Raw genomic sequence first — 16,847 nt, forward strand, 5'->3', positions numbered from 1 at the left:
CCCAGGCTTTGTTGTTCCATTTAATAGAGCACAGGCAGAATAGAGTTAGCATAATTTTTAAAGACCCTGGGATTTTTGGAATAGTACATAGGCACTGGCTTCAATTTAAAGTCATCATTAGGGGGCGCCCGGGTGGCTCAGTCAGTTGACCATCCAACTCTTGGTTTTTGGCACAGGGGTTAAGCCTCTGTGGGTTAAGCCTCTGCCTTTGGCTCAGGTCATGGTCTCAGGGTCCTGGGATCAAGACGGAGAGGGCTTGGGGCACCTGGGTGGCTCAGTGGGTTAAAGCCTCTGCCTTCGGCTCACGTCATGATCTCAGGGTCCTGGGATGGAGCCCCACATCAGGCTCTCTGCTCAGCAAGGAGCCTACTTCCCCCTCTCTCTCTGCCTGCCTCTCCGCCTACTTGTGATCTCTCTGTCAAATAAATAAATAAAACCTTAAAAAAAAAAAAAAAGATGGGGGGGCTCTCTGCTCAGCAGGGAGCCTGCTTCCCTCTCTCTCTGCCAGCCTCTCTGCCTACTTGTGATCTCTCTATTTATTAATAAATAAATAATTTACTATTATAAAAAAATCAATAATCTTTTTAAAAATAATTAATAAAGTCATCATTAGCATTAGCCCCTTAACAAGTCAACCTGTCCTTTGAAGACTTGAAACCAGGCATGGACTTCTCTCTAGCTACGAAAGCACTAAAAGGCATCTTCTTCCAATATAAGGCTTTTTCATTTTCATTGAAAATCTGTTGTTGAGTGTAAGCCACCTTTATTAATCATTTCAGCTCTGTCGTCTGAGTACTTGCTGCAGCTTCTACACCAGCATTTGCTGCTCTACTTTGCACTTTTAGGTTACTGAGATGGCTTCCTAAAGCTCATAAACCAACCTCTGCTAGTTTCAAACTTTTCTTCTGCAGCTTCCTCACCTCCTTCAGACTTCACAGATTGAAGAGAATGAGGGCCTTGCTCTGGATTAGGCTTAAGGTGGTAGCTGGTTTGATCTTCTATCCAGACCACTAAAACTTCCTTCGTATCAGCAGTAAGGCTGTTTTGTTTTCTTTTCATTCGTATGTTCACTGGAGTAGCACTTTTAATTTCCTTCAAGAACTTTTCCTTTGCATTCATAGCTTGGCTGTGTGACACAAGAGGCCTAGTTTTCAGCCTGTCTCAGCTCTGGACATGTCTTCTTCACTAAGCGTAATCATTTCTAGCTTTGATTTCAAACTTTTTTTTTTTTAATTTATTTGACAGATAGAGATCACAAGTAGGCAGAGAGGCAGGCAACGAGAGAGACTGGGCGGAGGGGGGAGCAGGCTCCCCTCTGAGCAGAGAGCCCAACTCGGGGCTTGATCCCAGGACCCTGAGATCATGACCTGAGCCAAAGACAGAGGCTTTAACCCACTGAGCCACCCAGGCACCCCTCTAGCTTTGATTTCAAAGTGAGAGATATGTAATTCTTCCCTTCACTTGAACTGTAGGTTTATTAACTGGCCTAATTCCACTACCTTATATCTCGGGCAATAGGGAGAGGCCCAAGGAGTGGGACAGACAGAGGAACAGCGAGCTGCTCAGTGGAGCAGTCAGAACACACAACACTTACTGAGTTCACCATCTTATATGGGCACAGTTCATGGCACCCCAAAGCAATTATAATCAAAGATCACTCATTGCAAATTACCCAAACAGAATAATAAAAAAGTCTGAAATATTGAAGAATTACCAAAATGTGACACAAACACACAAACTGACCAAATGCTGATGGAAAAATGGCACTGAGAGACTTGCTCAACACTGAGTACCACACACATTCACTTTGTAAAAAATGCAAAATCTGCGAAGTGAAGCACAATTAAACAAGGTATGCCTGTATTTATGAGTATGGCTAATGAAACATGATTGGAAATGTAGTGAAGTAGCAGCTTCTTAAAATCTTCCTATAAAAAGGCTGGCATGTGGGGCGCATAGGTGGCTCAGTGGGTTAAGGCCTCTGCCTTTGGCTCAGGTGGTGGTCCTAGGGTCCCGGGATCAAGCCCCACATCAGGCTCTCTGCTCAGTGGGGAGCCTGCTTCCTCCTCTCTCTCTGCCTGCCTCTCTGCCTACTTGTGATCTCTGTCAAATAAATAAATCTTTAAAAAATAAAGAAAGAAAGAAATAACAAATAAAAAGGCTGGCATGTAACCTTTGCCCCTTCTTGCATCTTGTAGTGTGGAAGAGGCTCCAATAGCTGAAGATCCAGCTAGGGCAATTAAGACACGGGCAACAAACAGTGGAGTAGTAATAGTATGGAAAGAGCCAAGGGGTAGAGTAAGGAATGAGGATAGGCTAGAGGGCTGGAGCTGGCTCTCAACTGCAGGGTTGGTTATATACAATCGTCAAAACTCATCAAACTGTCCGCTTAATATCTGTGCATTTTACTGTATTCATCATGTCTAAAAACAAGAGCAAGAAATAGCAAGAGTACTTTATCAGCCCTAGATCCCATATCTGAACTTTAATAAGAGAAGCACTTTGTTGTTTAATCCACTGCTAGTTAAGATTTTCTATCACTAATATACTCTTCATATAACAATACATAAAAGACAAAAATCAAGTGAAAAAGGCAAGGTAATAGTATACAGAATCTTGAACTTAACGTTTTTTTTAAAAAGTAGGGAGGGGGAAAGTGTGCCCAACAGAGAGGAGAGAGGAGAAAACTCAAGTTTTTGTATCTTTTAGTATTTTGAACCACATGAACACATTACCTATCCAAAAAAAATGCTTATTAATCCTATTAAATATTCCATTTAATTTTTTTGAAATTTTGGTATATGCAGATTTTATTTGAACTTATATTAACTTTAGTTTCAAAAAGATCTCACACTGGACTAATTACCCAGAAAACCACTAAACACAAAAATGAGAAAAGAATATGTGAGGAGGAGGAAAAAGGCAAGGAGACTACTCTTCTTTCGAGGGAAAAAAAAAAAAAAAAAGACAAGAAAACATTTTAAGCCAAAAGGAGGCATTGGGGTCATTCTACTGCTGGAAATATATTATTTATCTTTTAATTTCTCATTATCTACTTTCAGTAAGAACAAACAAAAGCAGCTAGCAAAATCAAAAAGGCCAACAGGCTTTTTCCTCTAACTGAAACAATCATACAAAAGGTTCTTTCTTACCGGGCAAGTATAGATTACGAAGAGTTACAAATAGTAACTGTGAAAGTCTGGGAATCAGATTAGAAATTGAAATAAAATGAGGATTTCTGAGAAATTTATCAAAATTTATCAACCTTTCCTGGTTTTCTTTTCTCAACACTTTGAAAATTTGCGTATTTTAATCCTGTTACCTTTTTCTTGGTATAAGCAATGTAAAAAATTTTTACCTGATTCTACAGAAAAAAAGGATTAGTAATTGTCAAACTCATCCTAAAGGTATTTACTGAAGAAACCAATGAAGACTTTTAGAGGAATTCCCACTGAATTATAGGACTGTGGTCAAGAGGTAACATGTATTTAAACCACAGCCATTAAACAAGAGAAAAATTCAACAAGTGTTTGGTAAAAGAAATCCTTAGAAACACTGGGCGGGGGGGCACACGAACAGACCTTTAATAACATAAAATCATAATATTTAAGTAGTCCAACAAATGAGCTGGCAAGCAAATTTTTTTTTTTAAAGATTTTATTTATTTATTTGACAGACAGATCACAAGTAGACAGAGAGGCAGGCAGAGAGAGAGGCGGAAGCAGGCTCCCTGCTGAGCAGAGAGCCCGATGTGGGACTCGATCCCAGGACGCCAAGATCATGACCCGAGCCGAAAGCAGTGGCTTAACCCACTGAGCCACCCAGGCGCCCTGGCAAGCAAATTTTAATCTTCAAAATTAATTATATCTTTTAAAGAAGCAGGCTGCCCTTGTTTTTAATGTCCCTTAAAAGAGGGGAAGTCCATGAGATATTCATAAGGCAACAATTCTTAAAAGCTTTACAACTCCTCATTCTCTCCTAAAAGAGGATAATAAAAATTTAAGCAGGATAGACAAAGTAGATTCACAAAAAAAGATAACTACGTTAAGAATCACGTAATTTTTTTTTTTAATATACCCAAGGATATTTTGGGTTACCGAGAAGATCTGTAATGCAAAAGCTAAGCCCCTAGATCAAATAAAGAAGGGGGAAAATAATTCATTTTTTCAATTCAGAAATACAACAGTTACTAATAACATAGCTTAAGTTTTCATTTAAATTTCAAGACCATCAATTTTTTTTAGAAAATCAGTAGCTCTAAAATGTTTTAAGTGTAATTTTTAAAGGTAAAAATATTTTATACTAGAGTCTTACAAATATATGCAACTTAAATGTAAAGTTATATTTTGAGGAAAACTTATATCCTCCTGCTAATTTAAAAAAAATGTGAACTTTCTAGAAGTTAATATATTTTAATAAATAAATATCCAAACAAAAACAATTTTACTTAATGATATTTGCCAAAAAGACAAGAAAACCTACAAGGTGTTAAAAAATAAGACAAAAGAATATATTCTTAAAAAGACTCCTATTTGCCATGGACACCTGGGTGGCTCAGTTGGTTAAGCATCTGCCTTGAGCTCAGGTCCTGATCCCAGGCTCCTTGTTCAATGGGGAGCCTGATTCTTCCACTGCCTGTACTCCCTCTCTGACAAATAAATAAAATCTTAAAAAAAAAAAAAAAAAAAAAAAAAGACCTTTTTTGGCTATTTGCCAAAGAGTATATACATTCGTAAAAGAGTGCTAAAAGAAAAAGTGACAGAAGTTAACTAATGTGCTTAACATAATGCCTGGCATCTTAAACATACCTCACTTTTCTTAGTAAATGAATAGCAAACAAATAAGTCTTGAAATGCCACAAGTTAAAAATGTTGGTTTATAGCTATTTTACCAAGATAACCATATAACATGTTAAATATAACACAGGCAAAATATCAAATGAAAGACAGGATTCGTAAAACATAAAGCTACATATGATCTTCAGAATTACTTTCAGGATCCATTTTCGTAATTCTTTTTGTAGTATTCCAAATGAGCTAAAGCATTGTAATGAATGGTAGGGCTCTTCAACTAGAAGACTACCTGAACTAGAGAAACCTATCTCCTAGGGCTAAAGTGACTACTGTGCAGAAAGTACCACAAACCTCCAGAGAATAATCCTGATGACTGAACTTGAAATAAAATCTCTTGGCCTACTTAGGAAACAAGTTTGCCACTCTTGGTTCCTGGACAATAAGAGCAAATGTGTCCTTTCAAACTTCCTTATTAAACTCAAAATTTCATCTTCAGAAACTCCAGCTAATCTATAATTCCTTACTGTAGCTCCAAGAGTGATCTTACAGCTTCAAGTAGACTACTTTATAACCAAAATTAATTAATTAATTTTTAAAAACCAAATGAGTACTGCAATACACAAACTCCTACAACTGAATTTGCTAGAAGGTGTCCAAGTTAACCAGCAGAGTAGAAAACAAAACAGAATTTCAAAAAATTTAAAGCTACAAATTTAAATCCCCCTTAAAGATGAGAGGAAATGCGGCACCTGGTTGGCTCAGTCAGAGGAACATGCGACTCTTGATCTCAGGATTGTGAGTTTGAGCCCTGCACTGGGTGTAGATATAAATAAACGGGGGGTGGGGGGGTGAGGGGGAAAAGCTAAACCTTTAACTATGTGTCTACAATTTGAAGACATAAGATCTGAAGCTTAATATTTAGTAAGGGAGACAAGACAAATAATACTCATGAAACAATAGCAAGAAATGACAGTACATGATGAAGGGCTAAGGTGCGTGTGAGCACTCATTACACACAGCGGAGATCCGGAAATAGACTGCAGAGGGACTGGAGAGTCCACGGTTTTACGGGAACAGGCTCCTCATAATGAATGAGGACATCTGCAGAAATGGGAAGGGAAGGCACAGCTCAGGAAACTACCTAACTGAACCCCAGGTTTGTTGCAGGCAGTCCCAGAAAAATGTGAATAAGATGGGATGAATCACCTTATGAAAAGTCTCAAAAGCTACTTTTAAATGTGATGCAGAGAAGTAAAATTCCAGTGGGATTTTTGTTCAATTAATTAACCCAACAAGTGTACAAAAAGACTGAAGAGAGTAAATAATGGATTTATGAAAACTACAGAGACTATTATAGAAATCTAAACCTAGAACAATCACTGGTCTAAATCTGTGCTATCCAGTACAGAAGCCACTAGAGACATTCGGTTTTTGAGCATCTGAAATATCACCTGTCTTAACTGAGATGATATTTACATGTAGTATGAACATCAAATTTCAGACTCTGCATGAAAAAAAGAATGCAAACCATCTCAGTAATTTTTTATAACTACCTGTTGAAATCATGCTGTATGGGATATATTATGTTAAATAACATTATTAAAATTCTTTTCAGCTGTTTCTTTTTACCATTTTTAATGTGGTAATCTAGAAAATTTTAAATTACATGTGGCTCACATATTTCTACTGAAGAGCACCGCTCTATGGTTATCTCAACTTTTCTGACCACTCCCATGATTTGAAAAATTTTAACATGCACCCAGATAAATGTACATACTTCTAAATTTTACATATATATATATATGTACTACCAAACTTCTATATTTTACATACATTATAAAACAAACACAAAAATAAATACTAAAAGGATGAAAAATTAACTGGACGTTCTAGTACTTTTTCTTTTTGCAACCCAGTGGACGATTCCATATGCCCCATTCTGGTGGTTTAGGATGTTAGCAGAGAGACCGATCAAGGGAAAGACATCCAACTAAAAGATTCACTAAAATTTAATTATTTGTTGACTATGGGAACAAAGGAGAGGGGATAAATTAAGATGACATGATGGATAACTACTATTTGCTACTCAGCATTCAGTAGCCCCTAAATTTCCCTCAGGACAAAAAAGCTAAGCCATCGTGTTGTTTAGGTAGCAATGACCCCAACCTCAGCTCCAGGGGTAGGTCCAGGCTGGCTGAACCAGTTACCAAATCTTATCTGGCCTTAGTGGTTGGTTCAGAAATGTCAATTTAACCCAAAGTCAATGAAATGCATAAGACATTTGCTGGGGCTCCTGGGAAGAGGAAGTCTCCTCTTAGCTACACTTCTTAAACTGAAGTGCACAAATCCCCTAAAAGGTTTAGGTTATAGAACTCAGGGTGTCTGTAAACTCAGACGAAGGAATGAAAGGTATCTTCCACCTCACTGAATTTAACTGAAATTTACCATGTCCTTCTTTTGTGAATCCAATCAACAGACCACAATATTAGCAATACCAGTCACTGTGTCACCAGCAGAAACCAGTTTCCTATCACATTATCATTGGTTGCATGCACCCACAAATAGTGACAATGTTCATCACTACCTGGAAATTATTAGACTCACAATAAATCTTACTATTTAACAAATAGTTTTTAAAAAATAATGTGATAACAGTATTTAATATCACTGCTCTTTATTAGACTATGTACATAATTGAAGTGCAGGCCCTCAGCAGCTGTTGACATGGTGTGATTTCTGGCCAGTGTTCTAAATGTCAAAACGAAGAAATTCAATGAAGCCTGAGTAAATCATGGGAGTAACTATGACTCTCTTGAGGTAGCCAAACGCCTCACCATCTAATAATTAGTGATGTACAGGAACAAGAGTCCCACTGTCCCTATCTACTATCCAGTAAAACCACAGCCAAGGGAACATGGAAAGATGACCCTGTTGAACCTGACTCCAGTCTGGCATGGTAAAGTGACATGAGAGGTGTAGAATGAGTGGGAGGCCACTGGTGCCCCATCCCCTCCACAAGGTGGGATGAGATTGGCCAGCCTTGAGGGCCGCCGATGAAATACTGTTACTCTTAACCATTTGGTTTTTTTATAAAAATAAAATAACGTATGAAAGGAGTCCTATAGGCTTCAGACTGCCAAAGGAGCGGAGGAAGGAATGAATGTCAAGACCCCTGCCCCTACAGCTTCCGAAGCACTCATCCCTCCCCTCTGGATCTAATGGCATGAAACCTAGAGCTTGAGCTGCTGACAGACATGCTGGGACCACAAAGGGACAAACACATCAGAAGCAAAGCTCATTAAATAAAGGAAAAAAGAGAAAGATTCTGATCACATACAAGTATACAAGTGTATCAAGCTTCACCTTTGGGCTTTTCAATATTGTGAGCTAACAAACTTGAGTTGGTTTTCTGTTATATCCAGAACATGAAAATCTAAATGGTACACTTGATTTCAATAGTTTCTATCTCAGGAAACTGGAAAAATATGCATGGTCTTTGCACTGAAACAGCAAAATTATAGAAGACTTGACTTTGTTACATTGAGGGAATCTGGGGAAAATGAGTTTAGATTTCCACAAACTGAATGTCATTCAGTACTTACCCTAATCCATTCTCACACAGATTTCCTGTTTTACAGAGACTGAACAACTAAAAACTACATTTTCCAGATGCCCTTAAAACAAAGTTTTCACATTTGTCCTAAGTGCAGCTAAGCAGACATACCTGCATAAGAAACATAAGGCAAAAAATAAGATGTAATGATAGTTCTGGCCAAGAAAGTTAAACCACCTTTTTTTCCAGGAAGTTAAACTTCCGTCAAGTATGGAGGCAGCAGCTTTCTGATTCAACAAGGCAGTGTTGGCCTGCAGTGGCTCCCTCAGCAGGAAGTCTGCAGTGTCATTCTGGGGTTTATTCCTAGAAGCTCCACCTAGGCTATTCATTCAGCCCAAGAATACATCTTTCTCAATAAATCCCAGCTACTACAACCACTTAAATACTCTTGCTACAGACTCCTGAACAAGTTCAAAGTAAACTGGGATATACAAAAAGCAGCATTCAGAAACCTAACAAGAGTTAACAGCTTATGTATATGGAAGTATCCATGACCTGGAAAGAATTATAATTGAGAAGCCCTAACAGCTAAGGGTCAGATAACAAAGAGCACAATACAGAGCCAAGAAAAAGCTTTCAACAGTTTAAATCTGGAAGAGAAAGAAGTGCCAGCGTAGCTGAGAAGCCAGATAGGCAAATAACCGAGAAAGGAGAGAACTCAAAAAATGAAGAAGTCATCTACACAATCAAATACCAGAGATAACAAACAAGATAAGAATTAAATCTGTCTTTTTAAAAGATTTTTATTTATTCATTTGAGAAAGAGAGAGCATGAGTGGGGGGGAAGGGCAGAGTAAGAGGGAGAAGCGGACTCCCCACTGAGCAGGGAGCCCAACGCAGGGCTTGATCCCAGGACTCTGGGATCATGACCTGAGCTGAAGGCAGATACTGAACCAACTGAGCCACCCAGGTGCCCCTAATCTTTTGGGTTTGTTTGTTGTTGTTTTTTTTTTTTTTAACATTACTTCCTTCTTCAAAAATTATCATTGGGTATAAAATACTGTTTATACTCACTCCAAAATAGGCCCCAACCACACTTGAGTGCTACTGTTCCTTAATACAGTAACTTCTAACTTCAAATCATATGCTCTATTTAAATAAAACACAAACCAAAACCCAACTCTTCTCTGGATCCTCAAATAAAGGCCCCACTCAAGACCCATACCTTGGAAGCTTTCTCTGGCAGTCCCAGTTGCCTCCTCTAAATACATATAATATTTATTATCTCTCTTCAGAAACTAACTAAAACCCAAAATGAATAATAAGCTTAAAGAAAACAAACTGTGTTCTTCATTTCTTTATATTCTGAACACCTAGAACAATACCACCTAACAAAGTAGGACCTCTGGAGAGGTAGTTTCAGAATAAAGTGGTGGAAGTAACACTTGGAAGGTACATGAAGGAACTTTCTCTAGTGACAGTAATGTTTAATACCTTGACAGGGTTATATGTCACAAAGATGAACTCATCCAAGCTAGAGGTATGGTATACGAAAGATCTGTACATTTCACTTAATATAAATTTTACCTTAAAAACAATTAAGAGGGGCGCATGGGTGTCTCAGTCAATTAAGCATTCGACACTTGATGAAAGCTCAGGTCATATCTAAGGGTCTTGAGATCAGCCCTGTGTGGGGCTTAAGATTGTCACTCGTTCTCTGCCTGCACCCTCCGCCCTTGCTCATGCACTCTCTTAAAAAAAAAAAAAAAAAAAAAAAAATTGGGGCTGCTGGGTGGCTCAGTGGGTTAAGCCTCTGCCTTTGGCCTCAGTCATGATCTCAGGGTCCTGGGATCGAGCCCCACATCGGGCTCTCTGCTCAGCAAGGAACCTGCTTCTGCCTCTCTCTTTACCTGCCTCTCTGCCTACTTGTGGTCTAAATCTTTAAAAAAAAAAAAAAAATTAAGTAAACAAATAGTTCACGATGGGCACACTTAAGTATTTGGGGGTAAAAATACAACGAAATAGAAGATGGATTGATGAAAGGACAGAGGAAGAGAGAGGCAGGATAGGATGGATGGATAAGTAAGTACATATGGCAAAATATGAATTATAAATTATAGAATCTAGGCTTGTCAGTACGTAGGTATTCAACTGTTCAACAAATTCTTGCATCTTTTCTGTGATTAAAATTTTTCATAATAAAATGTCAGGGAAGGGACACCTGGGTGTTCAGTCACTAAGTGTCCGCCTTGGGCTCAGGTGATGATCCCAGGGTCCCAGGATCAAGCCCTGCTGAGTAGGGAGCCTGCTTTTCATCCCTCTGCCGCTCTCCCTGCTTGTGTTCTCTCACTCGCTCACTCTAATAAATAAATAAAGAGCTTTAAAAAAATAAAAATTAAGTGGAAATGAAGGCTGTGAGAGGCTCATATATTTTGCAGGTTTGTCAAGGAAAGGAATGAAAACAAAAGACAAAGGAACAATCTTAGAGACAAAAGAGAACATATATACGTGCTTCAGAGTGGGATGTCTGGATTCTACCCCTTGGCTCTAGCTCTAATTTTAGACTGCCTACACAGACTAGTTCTGGCCTTGAGCACTCGTTCTTCACAGAAACAAAGTGCTCACTCACTAAGTTCCATTTATTTTAGAATAATCAAAATCTGTGGCATCTAGACCCTTTACCTTTTTTTTTTTTTTTAAGATTTTATTTGACAGAGGGGGAGACACTGCGAGAGAGGGAACACAAGCAGGGGTAATGGGAGAGGGAGAAACAGGCTTCCCGCAGAGCAGGGAGCCCTATGCGGGGCTGGATCCTAGAACCCTGGGATCATGACCTCAGTTGAAGGCAGACGCTTAACGACTGAGCCACCCAGCCACCCCTTAAAGACCTCCTTAAACTGACCTTTAGATGAGACCTTCGGCCAACCTAGCATAACGTTAATGGTTCACCCTCTTGGTCCAATTCTGGCTCCTCAAACCCATGGCCCTCCATGGCAAGGGAATATTAAAACAAGGTCAAGAACCCTTGCAGCAAGGACAAAACGGCATGTCACAGTCCCTGGCTAAGTACCTGGTACAGAGGTACTCAAAAAATGTCTGTTAAATGAATGAAACCCATGCCTCATGATAATTTTTAACCACACATATTAATGCTTAGTTTCATATTTGTACCTACATTGTCCTGAGGGTGGGAAGTGTAAGTGCTAGGATTCTGAAGTTGAATATTTAAAAGGAGAAGATCTAGAGTCTCCTCAGTGGAGTGAGCTAACTAGAAGATGGAGTTGGAAATGACAGGTTGAGAAACTCTTTCAGCTAATGTTAAGAGACACCTACATTTTAATCATTAGTACTCTCCTAGATAATACAATACGTTCATCAGCTTCAAAATACCATAAACATCACCTAAAGAAAAGTTCAATTATACAAAAACAAAGAATGGCAGGAATTCAATTTCCAGATAACTTAAATGCATTTTGAGTTAATTTGCTCTGTCTTGTTGTTGTTTCCAAAGGACTGTAGATTATGCTCTTACTGAATTTTGCCTTTGTCACACATGACTTAACAAGGAAGGCATTCATTATACCATAGTAGCATCCCTCAAGTATCTGGTTCTAAACAGCTGCAAATTTTGGAAGGTAACACTAAATGATGTCTCTAACGATTAGTATGTTCTCCCGCAACAAATATTAAAACAAGATTAAGGCTTACTAGATTAACCAAACTGTCCAAATTAAACTGAGTACAAATTTAAGTTTAGAAAATATTGTAAAAATTTTGCATAGAAAAAAAAAAAGAAATTTTGCACAGGAATTTAAATTAATAGAATTTCCAAAGAACTTGGAAAATTCAAAAAATACAGCACTTTCATTCCTCATATTTGCTTTACCTGTCTGAAAGATACCATAGACACTAATGAATGAATGATTTAGTCCTTTCAAATGCAGTAACCGAATAAGATAATGAAACATTTTAAAATAATAATAAACCCAATTTCAAATAAATTCCCATTTATAAGAAGTAAAAGCTACTTCCTAGACATCCTGCCAAAGGTGGAAACAAGCTGTAAAAAAATGTTTCAGAAGAATTACGGCTCGTTAAATAGTTATAAAACTGAATACATAAGCTGGCTTTTTAAAAACCTGTTATCGTTCCTCAGTCACATCAGAATACACTAAAGACATTACTCTCCACCTATTATCTCATTTTCCATTAGGGAAAAAAATTCATAACTACTAAACACAATAGAGGGAAAAAAGCACTGCCAGGGAGTGGTTATTTTATTATCATCATTTATATGTCTTTCAACTCACATTTAGTTTGACTTTCATCCCTTCCCATATACACAAGTACATTTAATTTACACAGAGCCGCATAGCCTGCCCCAGAAAGGTTACTTGGAAAAGACACATGCAAGTGTCCTTCTGAACCTCCTTCAATTTCATTACATAGTATCTTGCCATGATCCTTTCCTCTTAGAGTAGGCTAACAACACCCTCACTATCAGCAGTTTCACCTTAACTCTGTAACTATCAGTAATGAGGATCAAACACTCAAATTTTGTCTTCAGAGCCTTCGAACATACTAACATATAATTCCTAATTTCTTAAAAGAAAAAAAATAACAACTTTCAGTAGTACACACAATGCTGTCAAATTTCCAAGGTACAGTGAGTGAGGATCAAAATGAGATTTAAAAGAAAGCCTTGGGGGCGCCTGGGTGGTTCAGTGGGTTAAAGCCTCTGCCTTCGGCTCAGGTCATGATCTCAGGGTCCTGGGATTGAGCCCCGCATCAGGCTCTCTGCTCAGCAGGGAACCTGCTTCCTCCTCTCTCTATCTGCCTGCCTCTCTGCTACTTATGATCTCTGTCAAATAAATAAAATCTTTAAAAAAAAAATAAATAAAAGAAAGCCTTCTTTGGTGAACTTTCAGTCAAATCCAACAGTAATTAACGAGGGTAAATTTTTGCTTTCATTTCCTGTGTTAATGCACACAGTATAACTTCCACCAGCATGCTGGCGCAAAATCCAGACAGACAATCCCTTATCGATCACTTTTAAAGAGCAAATGGAGAAGAGAAGTATTAGCAATGAAAAACTACCATTTCAAGTCAAAGTCAATAAGGAAGGACTGAGAACTCCTACCCAAGCCTCCTGCTAACGACCCTAAATTGTAATTATGCTTCAATTTTAAGGCAACTACCTTTCAAACAAGAGTCTATTTAAATGATCCTATAGAGAGGAAGAAATTATATTGATATGCTGATATACCTGAAAAGGGTTAGTAATGGCAAGTGACTAGCTTCTTTTCTGGTCTGGCCTGATCTCATTTGAAAGCTTTGGGAAAAACACAGTATTCACAGACAAGGAACTTTAATGAAATTCTGTTAGTTTCATATTTGAAAGCAATAAACACAAAATTTTAGTTACTTGTCCAGACAAGCCATCCTGGGATATGTTATTGTCATAGCCCAGTGTTAGTAGGAAAGCAAGAAAACGGCTTGTTGAGTTATAACCATAGGAAACCCTCAATTATCCATGATAGCACAGGACAAATCCAACTTAGATAAATTAAATCGTCAGGTAATGACTACTTAAAAATAATACTGGATTAACCAAATCTCCCTCCCCGCTCCTCCACAACAGAAAAAGTTCATTTAGGATCTGCTCCCCCTTTTCCTAGCCACTCTCTAACAAAAATGCAAACAAGCAGATACCGGATATAATTCCAAGACTGTGTAGCTAAAAAGAGAGAGGCGAACTGAATTATCAGCACTCCAACTGGTTCCATTTCTAAAGCAATTCCAATCACAAACCATCAAACTCTTAAGTTCAGCTTTCTGAAAGGCAGTTGCACACCCCCCCCAACCTCCGGACTTAGATTTTTCTATATCAAATGTGTCTTATATTGAACTGTACCAACAATGCTTGCTTGAAATGATGTTAAAGAACTTGACAACTATTACAACTATGAAATGCTGGTATCGAACCACTTTCGATTCAAATCCGCGGCGATTCCAGGCGTCAATAGAAGACTGAACTTCCTTTTTCTCCCCTCCCGGTCTTCCCCGCCCTTCCGCGCGCCAAGGTCCAAGCCGAGGCCTGCTGTGACATCACAGCCCATCTCTTGGAAACCTCTGACGTCACAGACACGAGGACCCAGAGCACTATGACCTCATGGCTGACTGGGGCCGACCCGCAGTCAACTCGCGCCTGCTCCGAGGCTAGAGAAGCTCCCGAGCCCCGGTCCGGCCCAATCCCGGAGGAAGGTTAAGGTCAGGCGTCAGCTCACCTGCGCCGGGGCGGAACGGATAGGGTGGCAAACCCAGGCGGGCGCGACCGGGCGATGCGACCCCCACCCAGAGCCGGACTTTCTCATCCGCCACGGGTCACGGAGGTTGAGACAGCAGGTCCAGCGCCTCCTCATGGCCTATCCGTGATCTCCGGGGCTTCAGCCCGGACCGGGGACACGGTTGTCGCCTGCCGGCCCGCTCGACCTTCCGTAGCCCGTGGGGGCGCTCAGCGCCCGGCCAGAGCGCTGGCTGAGGCCGGCCGGGGAGGAGGCGCGGGCCGCTCGGCCCCTGCCCCAGACGCGCCGAGCGCGCCGCGAGCCCGGGACCCGCGGGCGGCGCCCCCGCCCCCACCCCCACCCCCACCCCCACCCGCCCGGCGCCCCGGGAGCGCAGGCAGGCGGGAGGGGGCGGGGAGCGGCCACCGTGGCCGCCGCCGCAGGACCCCGACCGCGCTGCCCTCACGCCACGCCCCACCGCGGCCCCAACCCACCTGCGCTCCTGCCCCGGCCGGGGCCTGGCCCGGGGCTGCACACCCTGATGCGGCGGCGGCAGCTGCAGGCCTGGCTCGCTCCCCACCGCTGAGGCGGACCGAGCGCCCAGCGCCGCGCGGCGGAGCCCAACGCTCGCCCCGAAACCCATTTGTTTGGCTAAAACGGCGTGACGTCACGCGCCGGCCCAATCGACGGTTGGCCAGGGGAGGGGCCTCCGTACCGGGGGTGGGTTGCAGCGACTCCCGCCGGGCATTCTGCGGTACTTCGGCCGCTGGGGACGGAAAGAGTGAGGGACTTAAAAACGGCGATGTACTGCGGGCCCCCAAGTGGTGGAGAACAGCGAAAGCTCGGGGACGTGCTGTAGCGAAAGGAATCAAACCCCCAGGCGAGCCAGAAAGGTAGCAATGGACCAGTTTATTAGCACTCATGGGTGGATCTGGAGCTACAAATGGTATTAAATGCTATTAGATATCCTCGTAGACTCGGGCTCCAATTCTGGTTCTGCTACCAGCTTGGAAGGCTGGATTTCAGAGTTCTCATCTGTAAAAGGAGAGAGTCCCTTCTGTCATTCGTTTCTATGCAAATCATGGCAGGACTACCGCACATAAACTTTTGAGATTGACAACCTCGAAATGTGGTCTGTAGAAGCTCACGAAATTTGAAGGAATATATAGAATAGGTAATTAATACTCAATTTAGTACTTTCAAATCAGAGTGCCAGTGAGGAAACTTTTTATACCCAGGCTTTAAAATGATAATTGCCTTGGGGCGCCTGGGTGGTTCAGTGGATTAAAGCCTCTGCCTTCAGCTAAGGTAATGATCCCAGGGTCCTGGGATTGAGCCCCACATCGGGCTCTCTGCTCAGCGGCGAGCCTGCTTCCCCCCTCTCACTCTGCCTGCCTCTCTGCCTACTTGTGATCTCTCTCTGTCAAATAAATAAATAAAATCTTTTTTAAAAAAATGATCATTGCCTTCATTGTAAAAAATAATTTTAACTGCATTGTAGAACATGAGGACAATAAAGAAAAATTCCTTTCACATAAACATGGCCACTCTCAGCATCTGGTGTATTTTCTCTAAGACTTTTTGTCCTGTGCGTATTTATTTTACAATGTTATCATAAGGTGCACACAATTTGGGGGGGTCCTCTTTTTTCACATGTATAAGTGTTTTTCATATTTTATATAAGCTTCATAAGCATTTTAACAGCTAAATAAAATTAATTGGACATGAAAAATTTACTGAATTCTCTATTCTTGGACATAACATTCCCCTCTCTTTGCCATTACAAAGAAATCACAAGACATTCATGAATGTAGATTTTTTAAGATTAATGTCAGAAATGGAATCATTAGGTAAAAGTGTATCCATACATTTATAGTTACTAATACAAACTGCCAAAATGATTTTTTAAAGGTTGTACCAAGTTATACTTAAATTAGCGGCTTTGATTTGAGCCAGCCTTTTAAAAAGTAGTTTTGTAAAATATAAAATAAAAAATAAAAAAGTAGTTTTGTCCAATTATAAAACTACTCTGATAAAATACATATGTATAAAATCTTAAATATCAGGATGCCTGCATGGCTCAGTGGGTTAAGCCACTGCCTCTGGCTCAGGTCATGATCTCAGGGTCCTGGGATCTAGTACCGCATAGGGCTCCTTGCTTGGTGGGGAGACTGCTTCTCTCTCTGCCTCTGCCTACCACTCTGCCTGCTTGTGCGC

The 16,847-nt window shown here is 40.6% G+C and overlaps 1 protein-coding gene across 2 annotated transcripts in view; it reads right to left on the bottom strand.

Annotated features, from left to right (window-relative positions):
* Positions 1-16,847, bottom strand: part of FBXO34 (F-box protein 34) — a 134,807-nt gene that overhangs the window by 67,369 nt on the left and 50,591 nt on the right. Inside the window, exon 1 of one of the 2 annotated variants that reach the window (XM_032875330.1) lies at positions 15,125-15,270. The exons of the other annotated variant lie outside the window; for it this stretch is intronic. The gene's annotated coding sequence lies outside the window, so the exon portion shown is untranslated. Of the gene's footprint in view, positions 1-15,124; positions 15,271-16,847 lie in introns of those variants that run through there. 2 annotated transcript variants of the gene reach the window in all.

Source organism: Lontra canadensis, unplaced genomic scaffold (genome assembly GCF_010015895.1).
Source record: "Lontra canadensis isolate GAN:19392208 unplaced genomic scaffold, GSC_riverotter_1.0 scaffold55, whole genome shotgun sequence".
NCBI classification, from domain to species: Eukaryota; Metazoa; Chordata; class Mammalia; order Carnivora; family Mustelidae; genus Lontra; species Lontra canadensis.